This window comes from Lepidochelys kempii, chromosome 13 (genome assembly GCF_965140285.1).
Source record: "Lepidochelys kempii isolate rLepKem1 chromosome 13, rLepKem1.hap1, whole genome shotgun sequence".
NCBI lineage: Eukaryota > Metazoa > Chordata > Testudines > Cheloniidae > Lepidochelys > Lepidochelys kempii.
In genome coordinates, this window is record NC_136392.1 from 34,377,064 (window position 1) to 34,390,668 (window position 13,605).

A 13,605-nucleotide genomic window follows, 5' to 3' on the forward strand; every position below is an offset into this window, starting at 1 on the left:
CACTCTGCCCAAAATCCTCACCCCTCCTGATATCCCGGCCCACCCCACTCTGCCCAGAGTCCATCCCATTGTCCCAGCCCCATTGTGCTGGGGGCTTCTCAGAACATGGCACATCAGGGGCTCCATTGTGCCAGGTGCTGCCCTGGCCCCCACCGAGATCGGGGCCTGCTCCTCTAACCCACTGCTCCCCATTCCCCTCCCACAGCCAGGTTAGAGCCCAGGTGTCCAGAGTCTCAGGCTGTGATCAAGATGGGCCTCCTGCCTTTGTGCCAGGTGCTGCACAGACCCCAACTGACATCAGCCCCCACCTCCTCTAACCCACTGTTCCCCACCCAGTGGTGGAGAGTGAACCCAGGAGTCCTGACTCCCAGGCCCTCTGCTCTAACCACTAGAACTTGCGTCCTCCAAGAAACAAACCCTGTATTTGCAACCCTATGTAATAGTGTTCTCTCCTCTCTCCCCGCTGGGGGAAACTCCTGCAGCTTACCCAAGTCCTTGTTGCTTCACTGTTCTCAGAGCAATGGATCCTAGAAACTGCGGAGCCAAACCTCAACCTGATCCTCCTGCCCACCTTGGAGTGTGTTATATAGAGCCCAGCCAGATATGGAGGAGGAAGAGGAGGAAGGGAAACCTAGTAAATAATTGGGTCAGCATCATTTCCTGATATTTGGTAATTAAAAGCAGTGGACCAGCAGGCCATGGGTGGGTGAGGAACAAACAGCACAAGTCCCGCTAGAGACGTGGGCTCGAGGTGTTTCTACCCAGCAAGGGAAGGTGCAGCTGTAGCATGTAGTACCTGTAGCAGTATGACTGCTCAGAGCTCCGGTACGAAACTGCAGAAAAACCTGAGTGTCTCTGGATTAAGTTTAGAAGTGTGAGCAACAAGAGTGATGTAGTGGTGGGAGTCTGCTATAGACCACCGGACCAGGGGGATGAGGTAGATGAGGCTTTCTTCCGGCAGCTCACGGAAGCTACTAGATCGCATGCCCTGATTCTCATGGGTGACTTTAATTTTCCTGATATCTGCTGGGAGAGCAATACAGCGGTGCATAGACAATCCAGGAAGTTTTTGGAAAGCGTAGGGGACAATTTCCTGGCGCAAGTGCTAGAGGAGCCAACTGGGGGGGCGCTTTTCTTGACCTGCTGCTCACAAACCGGGTAGAATTAGTGGGGGAAGCAAAAGTGGATGGGAATCTGGGAGGCAGTGACCATGAGTTGGTTGAGTTCAGGATCCTGACGCAGGGAAGAAAGGTAAGCAGCACGATACGGACCCTGGACTTCAGGAAAGCAGACTTCGACTCCCTCAGGGAACGGATGGCCAGGATCCCCTGGGGGACTAACATGAAGGGGAAAGGAGTCCAGGAGAGCTGGCTGTATTTCAAGGAATCCCTGTTGAGGTTACAGGGACAAACCATCCCAATGAGTCGAAAGAATAGTAAATATGGCAGGCGACCAGCTTGGCTTAATGGTGAAATCCTAGCGGATCTTAAACATAAAAAAGAAGCTTACAAGAAGTGGAAGGTTGGACATATGACCAGGGAAGAGTATAAAAATATTGCTCGGGCATGTAGGAATGTTATCAGGAGGGCCAAATCGCACCTGGAGCTGCAGCTAGCCAGAGATGTCAAGAGTAACAAGAAGGGTTTCTTCAGGTATGTTGGCAACAAGAAGAAACCAAGGAATGTGTGGGCCCCTTACTGAATGAGGGAGGCAACCTAGTGACAGAGGATGTGGAAAAAGCTAATGTACTCAATGCTTTTTTTTGCCTCTGTTTTCACTAACAAGGTCAGCTCCCAGACTGCTGCGCTGGGCATCACAAAATGGGGAAGAGATGGCCAGCCCTCTGTGGAGATAGAGGTGGTTAGGGACTATTTAGAAAAGCTGGACGTGCACAAGTCCATGGGGCCGGACGAGTTGCATCCGAGAGTGCTGAAGGAATTGGCGGCTGTGATTGCAGAGCCATTGGCCATTATCTTAGAAAACTCGTGGCGAACCGGGGAAGTCCCGGATGACTGGAAAAAGGCTAATGTAGTGCCAATCTTTAAAAAAGGGAAGGAGGAGGATCCTGGGAACTACAGGCCAGTCAGCCTCACTTCAGTCCCTGGAAAAATCATGGAGCAGGTCCTCAAAGAATCAATCCTGAAGCACTTGCATGAGAGGAAAGTGATCAGGAACAGCCAGCATGGATTCACCAAGGGAAGATCATGCCTGACTAATCTAATTGCCTTTTATGATGAGATGACTGGTTCTGTGGATGAAGGGAAAGCAGTGGATGTATTGTTTCTTGACTTTAGCAAAGCTTTTGACACGGTCTCCCACAGTATTCTTGTCAGCAAGTTAAGGAAGTATGGGCTGGATGAATGCACTACAAGGTGGGTAGAAAGCTGGCTAGATTGTCGGGCTCAACGGGTAGTGATCAATGGCTCCATATCTAGTTGGCAGCCGGTATCAAGTGGAGTGCCCCAAGGGTCCGTCCTGGGGCCAGTTTTGTTCAATATCTTCATAAATGATCTGGAGGATGGTGTGCATTGCACTCTCAGCAAATTTGCGGATGATACTAAACTGGGAGGAGTGGTAGATACGCTGGAGGGGAGGGATAGAATACAGAAAGACCTAGACAAATTGGAGGATTGGGCCAAAAGAAATCTGATGAGGTTCAATAAGGATAAGTGCAGGGTCCTGCACTTAGGACGGAAGAACCCAATGCACAGCTACAGACTAGGGACCGAATGGCTAGGCAGCAGTTCTGCGGAAAAGGACCTAGGGGTGACAGTGGACGAGAAGCTGGATATGAGTCAGCAGTGTGCCCTTGTTGCCAAGAAGGCCAATGGCATTTTGGGATGTCTAAGTAGGGGCATAGCGAGCAGATCGAGGGACGTGATCATTCCCCTCTATTCGACATTGGTGAGGCCTCATGTGGAGTACTGTGTCCAGTTTTGGGCCCCACACTTCAAGAAGGATGTGGATAAATTGGAGAGAGTCCAGCGAAGGGCAACAAAAATGATTAGGGGACTGGAACACATGAGTTATGAGGAGAGGCTGAGGGAGCTGGGATTGTTTAGCCTGCAGAAGAGAAGAATGAGGGGGGATTTGATAGCTGCTTTCAACTACCTGAAAGGGGGTTCCAAAGAGGACGGCTCTAGACTGTTCTCAATGGTAGCAGATGACAGAACGAGGAGTAATGGTCTCAAGTTGCAGTGGGGGAGGTTTAGATTGGATATTAGGAAAAACTTTTTCACTAAGAGGGTGGTGAAACACTGGAATGCGTTACCTAGGGAGGTGGTAGAATCTCCTTCCTTAGAGGTTTTTAAGGTCAAGCTTGACAAAGCCCTGGCTGGGATGATTTAACTGGGAATTGGTCCTCCTTTGAGCAGGGGGCTGGACTAGATGACCTTCTGGGGTCCCTTCCAACCCTGATATTCTATGATTCTATGATTCATGGGTAGGTGTGTCCCTGCCAGCTTTAAGCTAGCTACTGTGGGTAACAATATCAAGTGGTACAGACGTCATTGTGGACTAGATGCTCTGGTACCAGCCCACCAGGGACTTTGGGCACCTACCCTGGTTGCCAGCCAGTGCTGTAGTCCAGGTCAATGTGTCCTCTCTGCTATTGCTACCCATGCTAGCTAGATTAAAGCTAGCGTAGGAATGCCCACCCATGCTACAATCACACCTTCATTTGCTGAGCAGACACACCCTGATCCACTGGCCCTTGCTAATCCAGTCCTAGCCTAGAAACTCACTGCTCTTCTGGTGCCCCCCAGGCCCGACCACAGCCCCTGCTATCCCAGCCCTGGGCTCTGTGGCAGTCATTGAGATGGAATATATGGCCCCAGAGAATCAATGGTGTTAGTGTGACCTTGTCACTGCCGAAGAACAAGCAGTGTTAAATAAGGTTTGGGGTTTGGTATCCAGAGTCATCAGCTTGCTCAGTCCCATGGCAAACACACCATTAACAGTCCTTTCCCCCTTTCACTGAAGGTACAGAAAGGAAGGACAAACAGCTCAGACCTTTGAAAGGTAAAGCATTAAGGCTTTTATTTTAACTACGTCCCTTATTCCCTTTCCCTGTAGCTGGGGAGAAGTTTTAAAAGGAACCTCTCCTCCCTGTGTGACAGTTTCAGAAATGGTATTTAAAATGGCAATACTGAGCTTCTGGGGCAAAGAAAAAAAATTAGTTGAGATGGGCTGGAGCTGTCAATTTTGTTGAAGTCCGATCCTCTTTCCTAGAAGACAAAATACCACAGACACACACGAGAGGGGAAAGACAAGAACGGCAAAGAGAGAAAATGCAGCTTCTGTCTCTGGTTTTTGGAAAGTTTTTGGAAAGGGTAGGGGACAATTTCCTGGTGCAAGTGCTGGAGGAACCACCTAGGGGCAGAGCTCTTCTTGACCTGCTGCTCACAAACCGGGAAGAATTAGTAGGGGAAGCTAAAGTGGATGGGAACCTGGGAGGCAGTGACCATGAGATGGTCGAATTCAGGATCCTGACACAGGGAAGAAAGGAGAGCAGCAGAATACGGACCCTGGACTTCAGAAAAGCAGACTTTGACTCCCTCATGGAACTGATGGGCAGGATCCCCTGGGAGAATAACATGAGGGGGAAAGGAGTCCAGGAGAGCTGGCTGTATTTTAAAGAATCCTTATTGAGGTTACAGGGACAAACCATCCCAATGTGTAGAAAGAATAGTAAATATGGCAGGCGACCAGCTTGGCTTAACAGTGAAATCCTTGCTGATCTTGAACCAAAAAAGAAGCTTACAAGAAATGGAAGATTGGACAAATAACCAGGGAAGAGTATAAAAATATTGCTCGGGGATGCAGGAGTGAAATCAAGAAGGCCAAATCACACCTGCAGTTGCAGCTAGCAAGAGATGTTAAGAGTAAGAAGAAGGGTTTCTTCAGGTTTGTTAGCAAGAAGAAGAACGTCAAGGAAAGTGTGGGCCCCTTACTGAATGAGGGAGGCAACCTAGTGACAGAGGATGTGGAAAAAGATAATGTACTCAGTGGTTTTTTTTGCCTCTGTCTTCACGAACAAGGTCAGCTCCCAGACTGCTGTACTGGGCAGCACAGCATGGGGAGGAGGTGACCAGCCCCCTGCAGAGAAAGAAGTGGTTCGAGACTATTAGGAAAGCTGGAGAAGCACAAGCCCATGGGGCCGGATGCACTGCATCCGAGAGTGCTAAAGGAGTTGGCGGATGTGATTGCAGAGTCATTGGCCATTATCTTTGAAAACTCATGGCGACTGGGGGAAGTCCCGGACGACTGGAAAAAGGCTAATGTAGTGCCCATCTTTAAAAAAGGGAAGAAGAAGGATCCTGGAAACTACAGGCCAGTCAGCCTCACCTCGGCCCCTGAAAAATTATGGAGCAGGTCCTCAAGGAATCAATTCTGAAGCACTTAGAGGAGAGGAAAGTGATCAGGAACAGTCAGCATGGATTCACCAAGGGCAAGTCATGCCTGACTAATCTAATTGCCTTCTATGACGAGATAACTGGCTCTGTGAATGAGGGGAAAGTGGTGGACGTGTTGTTCCTTGACTTTAGCAACGCTTTTGACACGGTCTCCCACAGTATTCTTGCCAGCAAGTTAAAGAAGTATGGGCTGGATGAATGGACTATAAGGTGGATAGAAAGTTGGCTAGATTGTCGGCCTCAACGGGTAGTGATCAATGACTCCATGTCTAGTTGGCAGCCGGTATCAAGTGGAGTGCCCCAAGGGTCGGTCCTGGGGTCGGTTTTGTTCAATATCTTCATTAATCATCTGGAGGATGGTGTGGATTGCACCCTCAGCAAGTTTGCAGATGACTCTAAACTGGGAGGAGAGGTAGATACGCTGGAGGGTAGGGATAGGATACAGACGGACCTAGACAAATTAGAGGGTTGGGCCAAAAGAAATCTGATGAGGTTCAACAAGGACAAGTGCAGAGTTCTGCACTTAGGACGGAAGAACCCCATGCACCGCTACAGACTAGGGACCGAATGGCTAGGCAGCAGTTCTGCAGAAAAAGACCTAGGGGTTACAGTGGACGAGAAGCTGGATATGAGTCAGCAGTGTGCCCTTGTTGCCAAGAAGGCCAATGGCATTTTGGGATGTATAAGTAGGGGCATTGCCAGCAGATCGAGGGACGTGATTCTTCCCCTCTATTCAAGATTGGTGAGGCCTCATCTGGAGTACTGTGTCCAGTTTTGGGCTCCACACTACAAGAAGGATGTGGAAAAATTGGAAAACATCCAGCGGAGGGCAACAAAAATGATTAGGGGACTGGAACACATGACTTATAAGGAGAGGCTGAGGGAACTGGGATTGTTTAGTCTGCAGAAGAGAAGAATGAGGGGGGATTTGATAGCTGCTTTCAACTACCTGAAAGGGGGTTCCAAAGAGGATGGCTCTGGACTGTTCTCAGTGGTAGCTGATGACAGAACAAGGAGTAATGGTCTCAAGTTGCAGTGGGGTAGGTTTAGGTTGGATATTAGGAAAAACTTTTTCACAAGGAGGGTGGTGAAACACCGTAATGCGTTACCTAGGCAGGTGGTGGAATCTCCTTCCTTAGATATTTTTAAGGCGAGGCTTGACAAAGCCCTGGCTGGGATGATTTAGTTGGGGATTGGTCCTGCTTTGAGCAGGGGGTTGGACTAGATGACCTTCTGGGGTCCCTTCCAACCCTGATATTCTATGATTCTATGATTCTATGAATGAATAATGTTTTTAAAGAACTGTGATGTGGAACGTTTGGACCTATTTGAGGCACATTTTAAGTTTCTGTCAAGTCCCGATGAAGCGAACGGGATAGATTCGAAAATGGGCTGGATGTTAATGGAGCTATAATTATATTTAAAAACTCCTTTCTGTTACATGGTAAACTATTCTAAGATGTCCTCCATTATTTAGATAGACTTCAAATGTGCACTATAAAAAGGAGGGACAAACATCCTAATGGGCCCCATTCCTGTCTCCCTGACCATCGCATTCACGGCACCAGAAGAGACAATGGAAGCATTCGTTCAGCTGGAGAAGGGGCCATTCCCTGAGTCGTTTGGTCATTAAAACAGGTGGAAGCACATGGTGAGAAACTTTGCTTAAACTGGATCTAGTTTGTTAAGTTAGGCTCCAGGTGTGTTTTAACTTTTATTTTCCTGAAAACATTTCTGTCTTGTATGCCTCATTGCTTGGACTGACTTCAAATCTCTCTCTTTGACTTAATAAACTTGTTTCATCGTTTGATCTGCTCCAGAGTGTTTACATCAAAGTGTCTGGGAAACTCCAATTTGGAGTGGCAGGTTACGTGCCTATTGTTTCTATGAAAGCAATAACAGACTTTACATAAACTTATATAGTGCAAGAGAGGGCTGGGGGCCGGGCTGGGGCTGGGGGTGTTCTGGGGTCATCCTGCAGCACAACCGAGGCTGGTAGGAGCCAAGGCGTGGCTGTCTGGCTGCAGGATGCACACAGATACAGCTGGGAGTGACTTGCATGCCGGAGGCTATGTGTGAACCGTCCAGGCTGGAGGCTGCAGCAGCAAAGCAGTGTAAAGGGCCAGAAGGCAGAAATGATCCAGCTACTCATCGGTCTGGACTGTACGCTGGGTATGTCACAGGGACCAGCACTGAAAATGCGGCACAGAACAGAGACGGGACAGACCCGACGTCCCACAGGAGAACCAAGAATGGAACCAAGAGGTCGTAATTCCTTAGCTAGTGCCCGATAAATGAGCCTTCAGCACTGGCCTGGCTAGAATTAAACATATGGCTTTGCAGGGGACGTTTTTCTCTTTCCAGTCATGTGAAAAATGCCATTTGGTGACAACAGCATCTCTTAAGGCCTGAGCCACCCACATACTGCTGAGGAAATGAACCAGGGGGAAAATATTCTTGAAAACACTCATCTAGAGCCCAGTGAAAATTGAATTCACAGCTCCTGGCTTACAATAGCAGGGCTCTGTGCAATGGATCCACAAGGGGACAAAGGTCACCCCTGAGAATATTTTCACCTCCGGTGGGCTGCAGGGAGCACACTGGGCAGTGCCACTGACTGTACACTGCCTGGCCCTGACTGATCCACAGCCCCACCTCTGCCTCAGTTTCCCACACCTGTGGAATCGGGGTGAAGATCCTGGCTTGGTCTGTGTAAAGGGCTTAGAGGGGCCTGGGATGGAGGCCGAGTGCTACAAAGGGGCACTGCGGTGCTGATGGTGGCTGTATGTGCTCTGCTGTTTGTGGGAGCTGCAGAGCAGTGGGTGAAGGGGCCACTGGTAGGAGAGGCCAGCTCTGTTTCCATGCTGCAAACCCCTCTGGGACAGAGCCTCATAGGTGGCCATGAGGCATGGGGGCCCTTCCAGCTCCACGGAAACTGTGGCTGCAAGCAAATGAGCTATTCACTGGCAAACCACAGATGAAAACTCTTTGCTCCCTGACACACACCCAGACCCAGCCAGACCCTGCCAAGCTGGGCCAGCTTTGCCTCTAGTGCTCTGGAAATAAACGTTTCCTGTGCCCCATTCCCCAGCGGCCACTACCAGCCCTACCTGGGGCCACGCTGGGGCCTGCAGCCCATAAGACCTGCTGCTTCCTTCTGGGGAACGGCCCTGTACTGCATTCCCCACCCTGTTCAGCCAGTGAATTGCCCCACCTGTATCTGGACTGGAGCTGGCATCCCATAAAAAGGCAAGGTCTCAGACTGCAATCCCCAATCCCCTGGGGAAGCCAGGCCCCTTGACCTGGGGTTTGATCATGGTCATGGCATAGCAATGGGACATTTCTCTAAGCCCCTTCCTGATCCCTTTAAAAACTTAGCCACGTTCCCAAAATAGCCCAAGGGTTTGAGATCTCCAGATGCACAGTGACTCTGCCCCCAGCCCCCCAAACACACCGGCTCGTTCTGCATTGACAGGAAAGTTTTTTATTGCACGAAACAGCAAGGAAACAAAACTCAGTGAGCGCTTCTAGGGCCCCACCTGGGACAATCTCCTCCCCATACCCTGCCCCCAATACCCCATGGATGCAGGGTGGGAGGGGGCAGCTGTACTGTATAATGGGCATCCAGCGAGATGGGCACTGGGCTCACCCTGAGGGTCTCAGTGCCAGATTGGGGGGGGGGGGGGGCTGGGTGCCCGGATTTTCACTCATGTGGATGGGAACTGGGCACCTAGTGTGGGAAATTCCCCCGCAGGCCTCAAGCTGCCAGCCTGTGGGATGAGGGGAGGCACTGAATGTCCCTGTGGAGACTCATGGTGGGCGCTGCCCAGGAGGAGCAGGTGCGGGGACAGGGAGCCCCCAGTGGCAGAGAGCTGCCCAGGAGTGAAAGGGGGTGGGGGGCAGAAGGGGGATCCTCTGCTCCCTGCTCACGGCAGGTACGTCAGCTCTAAGTGTACGGGCAGCCACCAGAGGCAGGCCACGTGGATCTTGGTGTTGCCAATTGCAGCCCTGTATTTACAGTCCTCCAGTACAGAGCCGTACAGTACCCGGCATGTGGTGATGTTGAAGGACGCCTTGCTGTCGTACAGGTTTGCAGAGACGTGGGTCCCCGTTGGCTGCAGATGTCCTGGAGATGGCTGGGAGGGGCGTGGATAAAGGTGTTGGTGGGGTCGCAGGAACGGCAGGTCAAGCCTCGTCGCTTCATCGTTATGTCGCAGTAGTGCCGATTGTCGAAGGCAAAGATCTTTGGGTTGTCCTGGTGCCAGTCCACAAAATCAAAGTAGCTGGTCCCTTCACTGAGCTGGGCCCATCTGGTGGCCAGCAGGACAAGGAGTAGCAGGAGTACGGGGCGGGGCCCCTCAGAGCCATGGCCGTGTCTGTCACTGGATTGACCTGCAGTGCGGAGTGCAGGGGAGATGGATGGGGAGAGCGCGGGGTGGGGATCTGCCTCCTCCATGGAACCTCCTGAGCCTGAACCCCGCCCCCTGCGAGCCCATTCAACATCTAAAGCCTAATTACCCACAGTGTGATCAGGACTGCACACACCCCGACTGAGATCAAGGCCCCCGTTGTGCCAGGCGCTGCCCAGACCCCAACTGATCTCAGGCCCCCAATTGTGTCGGGTGCTGCACAGACCCGAGAGAAACTCTTACAGTCTCAGTAGGCAAAGCAAATAGGGAAGGGGTCCTTATCCTCCTGTTACAGAGGGGAAACAGGAAAAAAGATATTAAGACTCAGTTTCCATGTCCCTTGGATATTTTATACTCTATACTGTATAATGGGCACTAGGGGCAGCAGAGGGTGGGGGCGGGGAAGGGGCGGCTATACTGTATCATGGGCACTAGGGGGCAGCAGAGGGTGGGGGCGGGGAAGGGGCGGCTATACTGTATAATGGGCACTAGGGGCAGCAGAGGCTGATAGGTGCGGAGGGGTCGGCTTTACTGAATAATTAGGACCGTACAAAATTCATGGTCCATTTTGGTTAATTTCACGGTCATAGGATTTTTAAAATGGTAAATTCCACGGTCTCAGAAATTTAAATGTGAGGTTTCACAGTGTTGTAACCGTGGGGGTGCCAACCCACAGGGGAGTTGTGGGGCGCTTGCAAGGCTGTTTTAGGCATTTTGAAATATTGTCACACTGACGTCTGCGGTGCTGCTGGTGAGGGCGCTGCCTTTAGAGCTAGGCTGCCGGGCAGCAGCTCCCACTCTCCAGCTGCCTGTGTCTGAAGGCAGCGCCACGGCCAGCAGCAGGGCAGACGTGAGGGTGGCAGTTCTGTGAACGACAATAACCAGTTTTCATGGTCTGCGCAGTGGCAGGTTAATGATTTTGCCACCCCTAGGCCCTGAAACAATTGCCACCCCACCCCAGCAGCTGCCCAACCCAGCTCACCTCCGCTCCGCCTCCGCCTCCTCCCCTGAGTGCGCCTCCGGGTCCTGCTTCTCCCCGCTCCCTGCCAGCACTTGTGCCCCAAACAGCTTCGCACAGCCGGGAGGGACGGGGAAGAGCAGGGAACGCGGCCTGCTCAGGGGAGGAGGTGGGGCCGGGGCGGGGATTTGGGGAAGGGGACCAATAGGGGGGTGGAGTTGGGGCGGGGACTTTGGGGAAGGGGTTGGAATGGGGGCGGGGAATGGAGGCAGGGAAGGGGTGAAGTTGGGGTGGGACTGGGGGGCGCGACCACCCAGCGGTGCCGGGGGAAGTTGGTGCCTCTGGCTGCTCTTACAAATTTGCCGCCTCTGCAAATTTGTCGGCCTTAATACGCCGCTGGGTCTGCAATGCGCTTTTCACGGCTGTGAGTTTGGTCGGGCCCTATATACATGGGCGCTGGGGCAGCAGAGGGTGAGGCGTATGAGTGACTCCAACTGATTGATGTCTGTTTTATGGTGAAGCATTTTATGTTAGATGACTTTTTGTTGATTTTAAGCTGGACAGGACCCTGATGATCGTCTTGTGGGAACTCCTGCATATCGCAGGCCAGACAAACTGATCCAGCATTTTCTGCATCTAGTTCCTAGCTCTGTTTGAACTGGAGCACATCTTTTAGAAAGACAGATATGTCCCTTTGGAGATGCCAGTGATGGGGAGGGCACCCAGTCCCGAGCTCAGTGATCCCCACAGTTAATTTCCCTCACTCAATAATTTCCACTTTATTTCTAGTCTGAATCAGTCCAGGTTCAACTGCCAGTCACTGGGTCTCATTCTGCGCTTTTGCTGTCTGATGAGAAAGCTGCCTAAATGTCTGAAATCATACGACATCCAAGACTCTTGTGATCTCTCTTCGTTCCGGCATCAGGTTAGCCGTCTAATGTCTCGTCCATCCCCATGGTATCAGGGCACTTTTTGCAATCTCCTAATGTTACACACCTGCAGTCTAAATACTTTAAGATTGTGGTTGATGAGAGTATACAAGGACCTTCACGGGGAGGAAACACCAGGCACTCTATGTCTGTTTAATGTAGCAGAGAACGGCAGAAAAAGAACGAAGGGCTGGCAGTTGAAGCCAGACAAATTGAACTTAGAAATAAGGCCCCAGTTTTTAATTGTGAGGATGAGGAATCGTGGCAACAAACGATCAAAGGGAGCAAACGCCACCTTCTCCATCTCTGGGTGGCTTCCAGTCCAGACTAGGCAACTTGGTGGAAGGTGCTTTAGCCAGACACAAGTGATTGGGCTCAGTGCTGGGGTAACTGGGTGAAATTCTCTGGCCTGGCTTTAAAATGTTTAAATTGTTCTGGTGGGAGGCAATTCACGAAGGCTGGTTCAGGGTGTGAACTCCCCAGCTCTACAGGGCTTCTTGTGAAAATGGGCATGGAAGGGATGCATCAAGGCAAGGTCCAAAATTTCCCCCTGGGGTAGACAATGGATCCCACCCCAAAACTAATCCCCAGAGAGATCCCCCTACTCAGAACCTCTTTGTAACCCCCTCCCGGCATGTCCTCCCATCTCTCTCATAGCTGATCCCCAGAGGTTTATGAGTCTGTCAGACGGGGGACCTGAGCTGGGGTTTTGAATGGAGCCTTCCAGAGCTAGGTGCCCTAATCCCACAAGAGATCCCCTAACTCCCTTAGGCCCCTTTGCAGACCCCAGCCACAGTCCTCCAGCAATAAGATTCTTAGGCTTTGTTACACTAGCACTTCTGTTGGCAAAACTTTGTTGGTTAACAGTGTGAAAAAACGCCCCCCCGGCTGACAGAAGTTTCACCAAGAAAAGCGCCGGTGTGGACATGGCTATGTCGGCGGGAGATGCTCTCTCCAATGGGCACAGAGCGGCTACAAAACAGACCTTACCGTGGAGCAGCTGCAGCTGTCCAGCGGTGCCACGGTAAGGTCTGTCATGTAGACACAGCCTACGTGTCCCACAGGGACCCAGCTAGTGCCGGTCGGACGGTCAGCCCAGCTTTGCACAGCATGGGAGGCTGAATGTCGCCCCGTGGCAATCGGATCCTCCCAACCCGGCCTCTTTATTTTATCCTCCTTTAAAGAAACGAGCTGCTATCCTGAGCTCTGAGCTTCCCTCTCCACATGAACTGACCCTGCCACTCTCACCTGCTTTGCCTTCTGAAATTCTGCAGCTCAGAGGTAAGATCTAAACTGGTGGAAACTCCTGCTCCAATTCTCAGAGGAGCCGTGGTGGGGTCTGCCAAGCCCTCTGCTTGAATCTCTAGGTGACAAGTTCTTTCCTACACGCAGGAGTCCCAAAACCTCCCCACCCCACCTCTCTAACCCACTAGACCCCATTCCCCACTTAGAGTTGGAGATAGAACCCAGGTGTCCTGGATCTCAGCGCCCTCGCCCCACACAAACCACTAGACTCCATTCCTCACCCCCCCAACCAGAGCTGGGGAGAGGACCCAGGAGTCCTGACTAAAATGGATTCCACTCCAAAACTAATCCCCAGAGAGAATCCCCTTGGAGGGGCTGCTCTAACCTACTGGACCCCACTCCTATTCTAGACCTAGGGATAGAACCCAAGAATCTCTGCTCCCAGACCCCTGCTTTTCCAATTACTTTATTGTCTTCTCCTCCCAGAGCTGGGGCTAGAATCCAGGAACCCTGATTCTCAGCCCCACTGCTCTAATTCCCAGGACTCCCTTCTCATCCCTGATAGAACCCAGGGAGCTGGACTTCCAGCCCCCCCATTCCAACCGCTAGACCCCCCACCTCCTCCCACAGCTGGGAATAGGACCCAAGTG

At 51.5% G+C, this 13,605-nt stretch overlaps 1 pseudogene; it reads right to left on the minus strand.

Moving 5' to 3' along the window:
• Positions 1 to 8,893: 8,893 nt before the first annotated feature.
• LOC140897225 (ribonuclease-like) lies at positions 8,894 to 12,748 on the minus strand (annotated as a pseudogene).
• Positions 12,749 to 13,605: the final 857 nt, after the last annotated feature.